Below are 8,234 nucleotides of genomic sequence, written 5' to 3'. Positions count from 1 at the left end.
ATGTATTCATAACCATATGCTTATATATTAATACTGGCGATCTTCTGTTTAATATAATATTATTTTAATATTATATTGGCAGGCTGAACACCACCTACCCTATATACCTTTTTGAACACGGTTTCGTCAATCCGGTCATTTATTGTATGGGAAGTATGACTTTCCCACACATATTTGGATATCCATACGATTGCATATCCATATGAAAATATTTTTAATATTTTTAATATATTTTTAATATTTCCATATTTAATATAATATAATTAAATTATTATATTATATATTATATGGTAGGCTATCACCATCACCTACCATATATTTCATATACATATAAATATTTTCATATCCATATATATTTTTTTATATTCATATATTTTCATATATGTTATATGCATATGTATTCATAACCATATGCTTATATATTAATACTGGCGGTCTTCTGTTTAATATAATATTATTTTAATATTATATTGGTAGGCCGAACACCACCTACCCTATATACCTTTTTGAACACGGTTTCGTCAATCCGGTCATTTATTGTATGGGAAGTATGACTTTCCCACACATATTTGGATATCCATACGATTGCATATCCATATGAAAATATTTTTAATATTTTTAATATATTTTTAATATTTCCATATTTAATATAATATAATTAAATTATTATATTATATATTATATGGTAGGCTATCACCATCACCTACCATATATTTCATATACATATAAATATTTTCATATCCATATATATTTTTTTATATTCATATATTTTCATATATGTTATATGCATATGTATTCATAACCATATGCTCATATATTAATACTGGCGGTCTTCTGTTTAATATAATATTATTTTAATATTATATTGGTAGGCCGAACACCACCTACCCTATATACCTTTTTGAACACGGTTTCGTCAATCCGGTCATTTATTGTATGGGAAGTATGACTTTCCCACACATATTTGGATATCCATACGATTGCATATCCATATGAAAATATTTTTAATATTTTTAATATATTTTTAATATTTCCATATTTAATATAATATAATTAAATTATTATATTATATATTATATGGTAGGCTATCCTCATCACCTACCATATATTTCATATACATATAAATATTTTCATATCCATATATATTTTTTTATATTCATATATTTTCATATATGTTATATGCATATGTATTCATAACCATATGCTCATATATTAATACTGGCGGTCTTCTGTTTAATATAATATTATTTTAATATTATATTGGCAGGCTGAACACCACCTACCCTATATACCTTTTTGAACACGGTTTCGTCAATCCGGTCATTTATTGTATGGGAAGTATGACTTTCCCACACATATTTGGATATCCATACGATTGCATATCCATATGAAAATATTTTTAATATTTTTAATATATTTTTAATATTTCCATATTTAATATAATATAATTAAATTATTATATTATATATTATATGGTAGGCTAACATCATCACCTACCATATATTCCATATACATATAAATATTTTCATATTCATATATATTTTTTTTTTATATATTCATATATTTTCATATATGTTATATGCATATGTATTCATAACCATATGCTTATATATTAATACTGGCGATCTTCTGTTTAATATAATATTATTTTAATATTATATTGGTAGGCCGAACACCACCTACCCTATATACCTTTTTGAACACGGTTTCGTCAATCCGGTCATTTATCGTATAGGAAGTACGACTTTCCCACACATATTTGGATATCCATACGATTGCATATCCATATGAAAATATTTTTAATATTTTTAATATTCGTGAGTTTTTAAATAGGGACAGAAGGAATCTCTTGAATTGAATCATGCGCGTCACTAATAAGATGACGAGGCATTTGGCTACCTATGCGAAAGTAATTCAACTCCCGCCGTCTTAAGGTTTAAGACTTATAACAATATATGTTTAATATATTAGATATCTGTGAGGTTTTAAATAGGGACAGAAGGAATCTCTTGAATTGAATCATGCGCGTCACTAATAAGATGACGAGGCATTTGGCTACCTATGCGAAAGTAATTCAACTCCCGCCGTCTTAAGGTTTAAGACTTATAACAATATATGTTTAATATTTTTAATATCCGTGAGGTTTTAAATAGGGACAGAAGGAATCTCTTGAATTGAATCATGCGCGTCACTAATAAGATGACGAGGCATTTGGCTACCTATGCGAAAGTAATTCAACTCCCGCCGTCTTAAGGTTTAAGACTTATAACAATATATGTTTAATATTTTTAATATCCGTGAGGTTTTAAATAGGGACAGAAGGAATCTCTTGAATTGAATCATGCGCGTCACTAATAAGATGACGAGGCATTTGGCTACCTATGCGAAAGTAATTCAACTCCCGCCGTCTTAAGGTTTAAGACTTATAACAATATATGTTTAATATTTTTAATATCCGTGAGGTTTTAAATAGGGACAGAAGGAATCTCTTGAATTGAATCATGCGCGTCACTAATAAGATGACAAGGCATTTGGCTACCTATGCGAAAGTAATTCAACTCCCGCCGTCTTAAGGTTTAAGACTTATAACAATATATGTTTAATATTTTTAATATCCGTGAGGTTTTAAATAGGGACAGAAGGAATCTCTTGAATTGAATCATGCGCGTCACTAATAAGATGACGAGGCATTTGGCTACCTATGCGAAAGTAATTCAACTCCCGCCGTCTTAAGGTTTAAGACTTATAACAATATATGTTTAATATTTTTAATATCCGTGAGGTTTTAAATAGGGACAGAAGGAATCTCTTGAATTGAATCATGCGCGTCACTAATAAGATGACGAGGCATTTGGCTACCTATGCGAAAGTAATTCAACTCCCGCCGTCTTAAGGTTTAAGACTTATAACAATATATGTTTAATATTTTTAATATCCGTGAGGTTTTAAATAGGGACAGAAGGAATCTCTTGAATTGAATCATGCGCGTCACTAATAAGATGACAAGGCATTTGGCTACCTATGCGAAAGTAATTCAACTCCCGCCGTCTTAAAGTTTAAGACTTATAACAATATAAATGAAAAATATTATTTTCATTTTTCACGTCACTAATAAGATGACGAGGCATTTGGCTACCTAAACGAAAGTAATTCATCTTCCGCCGTTATAAGGTTTAAGACTTATAACAATATAAATGAAAAATATTATTTTCATTTTTCACGTCACTAATAAGATGACGAGGCATTTGGCTACCTATGCGAAAGTAATTCAACTCCCGCCGTCTTAAAGTTTAAGACTTATAACAATATAAATGAAAAATATTATTTTCATTTTTCACGTCACTATTAAGATGACGAGGCATTTGGCTACCTAAACGAAAGTAATTCATCTTCCGCCGTTATAAGGTTTAAGACTTATAACAATATAAATGAAAAATATTATTTTCATTTTTCACGTCACTAATAAGATGACGAGGCATTTGGCTACCTATGCGAAAGTAATTCAACTCCCGCCGTCTTAAAGTTTAAGACTTATAACAATATAAATGAAAAATATTATTTTCATTTTTCACGTCACTAATAAGATGACGAGGCATTTGGCTACCTATGCGAAAGTAATTCAACTCCCGCCGTCTTAAGGTTTAAGACTTATAACAATATATGTTTAATATTTTTAATATCCGTGAGGTTTTAAATAGGGACAGAAGGAATCTCTTGAATTGAATCATGCGCGTCACTAATAAGATGACGAGGCATTTGGCTACCTATGCGAAAGTAATTCAACTCCCGCCGTCTTAAGGTTTAAGACTTATAACAATATATGTTTAATATTTTTAATATCCGTGAGGTTTTAAATAGGGACAGAAGGAATCTCTTGAATTGAATCATGCGCGTCACTAATAAGATGACGAGGCATTTGGCTACCTATGCGAAAGTAATTCAACTCCCGCCGTCTTAAAGTTTAAGACTTATAACAATATAAATGAAAAATATTATTTTCATTTTTCACGTCACTAATAAGATGACGAGGCATTTGGCTACCTAAAAGAAAGTAATTCATCTTCCGCCGTTATAAGGTTTAAGACTTATAACAATATAAATGAAAAATATTATTTTCATTTTTCACGTCACTAATAAGATGACGAGGCATTTGGCTACCTAAACGAAAGTAATTCAACTCCCGCCGTCTTAAGGTTTAAGACTTATAACAATATAAATGAAAAATATTATTTTCATTTTTCACGTCACTAATAAGATGACGAAACAGTTAGTAGGCCACAATTAGTAGGGAAACGTGGACAACCCGTGATAAATCCTTATATGCTTTCTTAGATATAGCATATAAAGATTTTTTATACTAAATATACATATTTACACATGCATATTTACATTTTTTTTATATTTCGAATCATCAAGCAAAGGATAAGCTTCAGTGGATCGCAGTATGGCAGCTGCTCAACCACTTACAACACCTTGCCCGTTACAAAAGTCGTTTACAATTGATTCTAGGCTTTGTCATTGTATTAAATAATGTTTTCATATGTAACTAGCATGGCATCAGGTGATCAAAGATCCTCCCAATTTACTATGTTACAAATTACATTGGCATCACATCCATTGTCGTTTAAAATATAAATAATAAACTTTAAATGGTTTAGAAGCCATACAATGCAAATTGCCCCTTATTTATCATTGCAGTCCAGCACGGATACGACCTTAGAGGCGTTCAGGCATAATCCAACGGACGTAGCGTCATACCACTGTTCGCTCGAACAAGTATTGTGCCATTGGTCCGTACCTGCGGTTCCTCTCGTACTACGCAGGAATGCTGTCGCAACAACGTTTTGTCATTAGTAGGGTAAAACTAACCTGTCTCACGACGGTCTAAACCCAGCTCACGTTCCCTTGCATGGGTGAACAATCCAACGCTTGGTGAATTTTGCTTCACAATGATAGGAAGAGCCGACATCGAAGGATCAAAAAGCGACGTCGCTATGAACGCTTGGCCGCCACAAGCCAGTTATCCCTATGGTAACTTTTCTGACACCTCTTGTTAAAAACTCTTTAAACCAAAAGGATCGATAGGCCGAGCTTTTGCTGTCCCTGTGTGTACTGAACACCGAGATCAAGTCAGCATTTGCCCTTTTGCTCTATGTGTGGTTTCTGTCCGCACTGAGCTGGCCTTGGGACACCTCCGTTATTATTTGAGAGATGTACCGCCCCAGTCAAACTCCCTACCTGGCAATGTCCTTGAATTGGATCATACCTGAGTAATTGGAGTTATACCAAATTTTCAAATCGATAATACATGAATGCATCTCTCATTAAAGAATTTGTTTGCGATTATATAACAAACTCGTGATACTTTGATCAAGAAGCTTGCATCAAAACCCAATACCATAAGATATAATAAATATATCCGTATAATGGCTAGGAAATGATACACGTTCCATTTAATCAAGTAAGTAAGGAAACAATAAGAGTAGTGGTATTTCATTGTCGATACCAAACCGAAGTCTAATATCTCCCACTTATTCTACACCTCTTATGTCTCCTTACACTGCCAGATTAGAGTCAAGCTCAAAAGGGTCTTCTTTCCCCGCTAATTATTCCAAGCCCGTTCCCTTGGCTGTGGTTTCGCTAGATAGTAGATAGGGACAGAAGGAATCTCGTTAATCCATTCATGCGCGTCACTAATTAGATGACGAGGCATTTGGCTACCTTAAGAGAGTCATAGTTACTCCCGCCGTTGACCCGCGCTTACTTGAATTTCTTCACTTTGACATTCAGAGCACTGGGCAGAAATCACATTGTGTCAACACCCGCTAGGGCCATCACAATGCTTTGTTTTAATTAGACAGTCGGATTCCCCAAGTCCGTGCCAGTTCTGAATTGATTGTTAATTGATAATCGTTATAATTAATAAGAACTAATTGGTTTGACCCAACTAGTATTCTTAAAAATTTTAGCAAGAAAGTTCCACAATTGGATACGTAACTAAACTATCCGGGGAACAAGTTACAACCATAAATGATTATAACTCTATTTACCCAGAACGAGCACATAAACCATATTATTGTTTCCCAATCAAGCCCGACTATCTCAATCTTCAGAGCCAATCCTTATCCCGAAGTTACGGATCTAATTTGCCGACTTCCCTTACCTACATTATTCTATCGACTAGAGACTCTTCACCTTGGAGACCAGCTGCGGATATTGGTACGGCCTGTTGAGAAGTTTGCGTATCCCCACCATAAATTTTCAAGGTCCGAGGAGAAAATATCGACACAACAGTATATGTCATGCTCTTCTAGCCCATCTACCATATCTCTCTGCGAAAGACTTCCATGGTAGTACGACTATAAAACAGAAAAGAAAACTCTTCCGATATCTCTCGACGGCTTCTTTATGGTCGTTCCTGTTGCCAGGATGAGCACGAGGCCCATATTTAATAACAAACGGATACTCAACAGGTTACGGAATTGGAACCGTATTCCCTTTCGTTCAAAATTATTCAAGTATATAATTTTCACAATAATTGTAATATTTATTTTTACTTGAAAATTTTCGGCTTTCGCCTTGAACTTAGGACCGACTAACTCGTGATCAACCACTGTTCACACGAAACCCTTCTCCACTTCAGTCCTCCAAGGTCTCATTCGATTATTTGCTACTACCACCAAGATCTGTACCAATAGCAGCTCCATGCAGGCTTACGCCAAACACTTCTACGCATACCATTGTACCTTCCTACTCACTAAAGTTTCAAAATTTATATTACAAGTAATATAAATCATCTACTTTAGCGGTAATGTATAGGTATACAACTTAAGCGCCATCCATTTTAAGGGCTAGTTGCTTCGGCAGGTGAGTTGTTACACACTCCTTAGCGGATTTCGACTTCCATGATCACCGTCCTGCTGTTTTAAGCAACCAACGCCTTTCATGGTTTCTGCATGAGTTGTTAATTTGGGCACCGTAACATTACGTTTGGTTCATCCCACAGCGCCAGTTCTGCTTACCAAAAGTGGCCCACTGGGCACATTATATCATAACCTTAAACTTCATATCAAGAAAGTTAAGGTTCTTACCCATTTAAAGTTTGAGAATAGGTTAAGATCGTTTCGACCCTAAGGCCTCTAATCATTCGCTTTACCAGATAAGATTATTTTATATAACATTAAAATGCACCAGCTATCCTGAGGGAAACTTCGGAAGGAACCAGCTACTAGATGGTTCGATTGGTCTTTCGCCCCTATACTCAATTCTGACAATCGATTTGCACGTCAGAACTGTTTCGGTCTTCCATCAGGGTTTCCCCTGACTTCAACCTGATCAAGTATAGTTCACCATCTTTCGGGTCACAGCATATCTGCTCAAGGTACGTTCCAGTTAGAGGCATAAATAATATAAATATTATTATACATAACTATATAGAACGCCCCGGGATTGTGTTAATTAACTATAAAATAGTTAAAAAACTAATCCCATTAATAGTCAAGTTAATTACGCTATTAGGTTTATATCCCAATAACTTGCACATATGTTAGACTCCTTGGTCCGTGTTTCAAGACGGGTCCCGAAGGTATCCTGAATCTTTCGCATTGTTAATCATACAAGTGCATATAATAAACACAAAAATCAATGATAATTATGCCATTATATAATTCCGAAAAATTAACGCACTGTATTCTTATTAATCTATCAACACTTTATCAAATTAATGACATTTATCCTATGTTAAAATGCAAGCATAATAATTTGAATAAACTATAAGTCATATTTTATGATAAATTATATATGTTAATAGATTACAATGTCCTTATATGGAAAAAATGCACACTATTTCTATAATATTATTTAAATATTATAACTTTAATGATGAATTTTCCATAATGGATATTCAGGTTCATCGGGCTTAACCTCTAAGCAGTTTCACGTACTATTTAACTCTCTATTCAGAGTTCTTTTCAACTTTCCCTCACGGTACTTGTTTACTATCGGTCTCATGGTTATATTTAGTTTTAGATGGAGTTTACCACCCACTTAGTGCTGCACTATCAAGCAACACGACTCTTTGGAAACATCATCTAGTAATCATTAACGTTATACGGGCCTGGCACCCTCTATGGGTAAATGGCCTCATTTAAGAAGGACTTAAATCGTTAATTTCTCATACTAGAATATTGACGCTCCATACACTGCATCTCACATTTGCCATATAGACAAAGTGA

The 8,234-nt window shown here is 33.9% G+C and overlaps 1 non-coding gene across 1 annotated transcript in view; it reads right to left on the bottom strand.

The window, feature by feature from the left end:
- Positions 1–4,403: 4,403 nt before the first annotated feature.
- The window catches only part of LOC138927248 (large subunit ribosomal RNA), a 3,950-nt gene continuing 119 nt past the window's right edge, over positions 4,404–8,234 (bottom strand). Inside the window, exon 1 of the ribosomal RNA XR_011443774.1 lies at positions 4,404–8,234. This exon is cut by the window's right edge and continues 119 nt beyond it. This is a non-coding gene — a ribosomal RNA (large subunit ribosomal RNA).

This window comes from Drosophila bipectinata, unplaced genomic scaffold (genome assembly GCF_030179905.1).
Source record: "Drosophila bipectinata strain 14024-0381.07 unplaced genomic scaffold, DbipHiC1v2 scaffold_207, whole genome shotgun sequence".
NCBI lineage: Eukaryota > Metazoa > Arthropoda > Insecta > Diptera > Drosophilidae > Drosophila > Drosophila bipectinata.
Note: the sequence above shows the minus strand (reverse complement) of the source record. Positions and strands in the feature narration are given on the sequence as shown.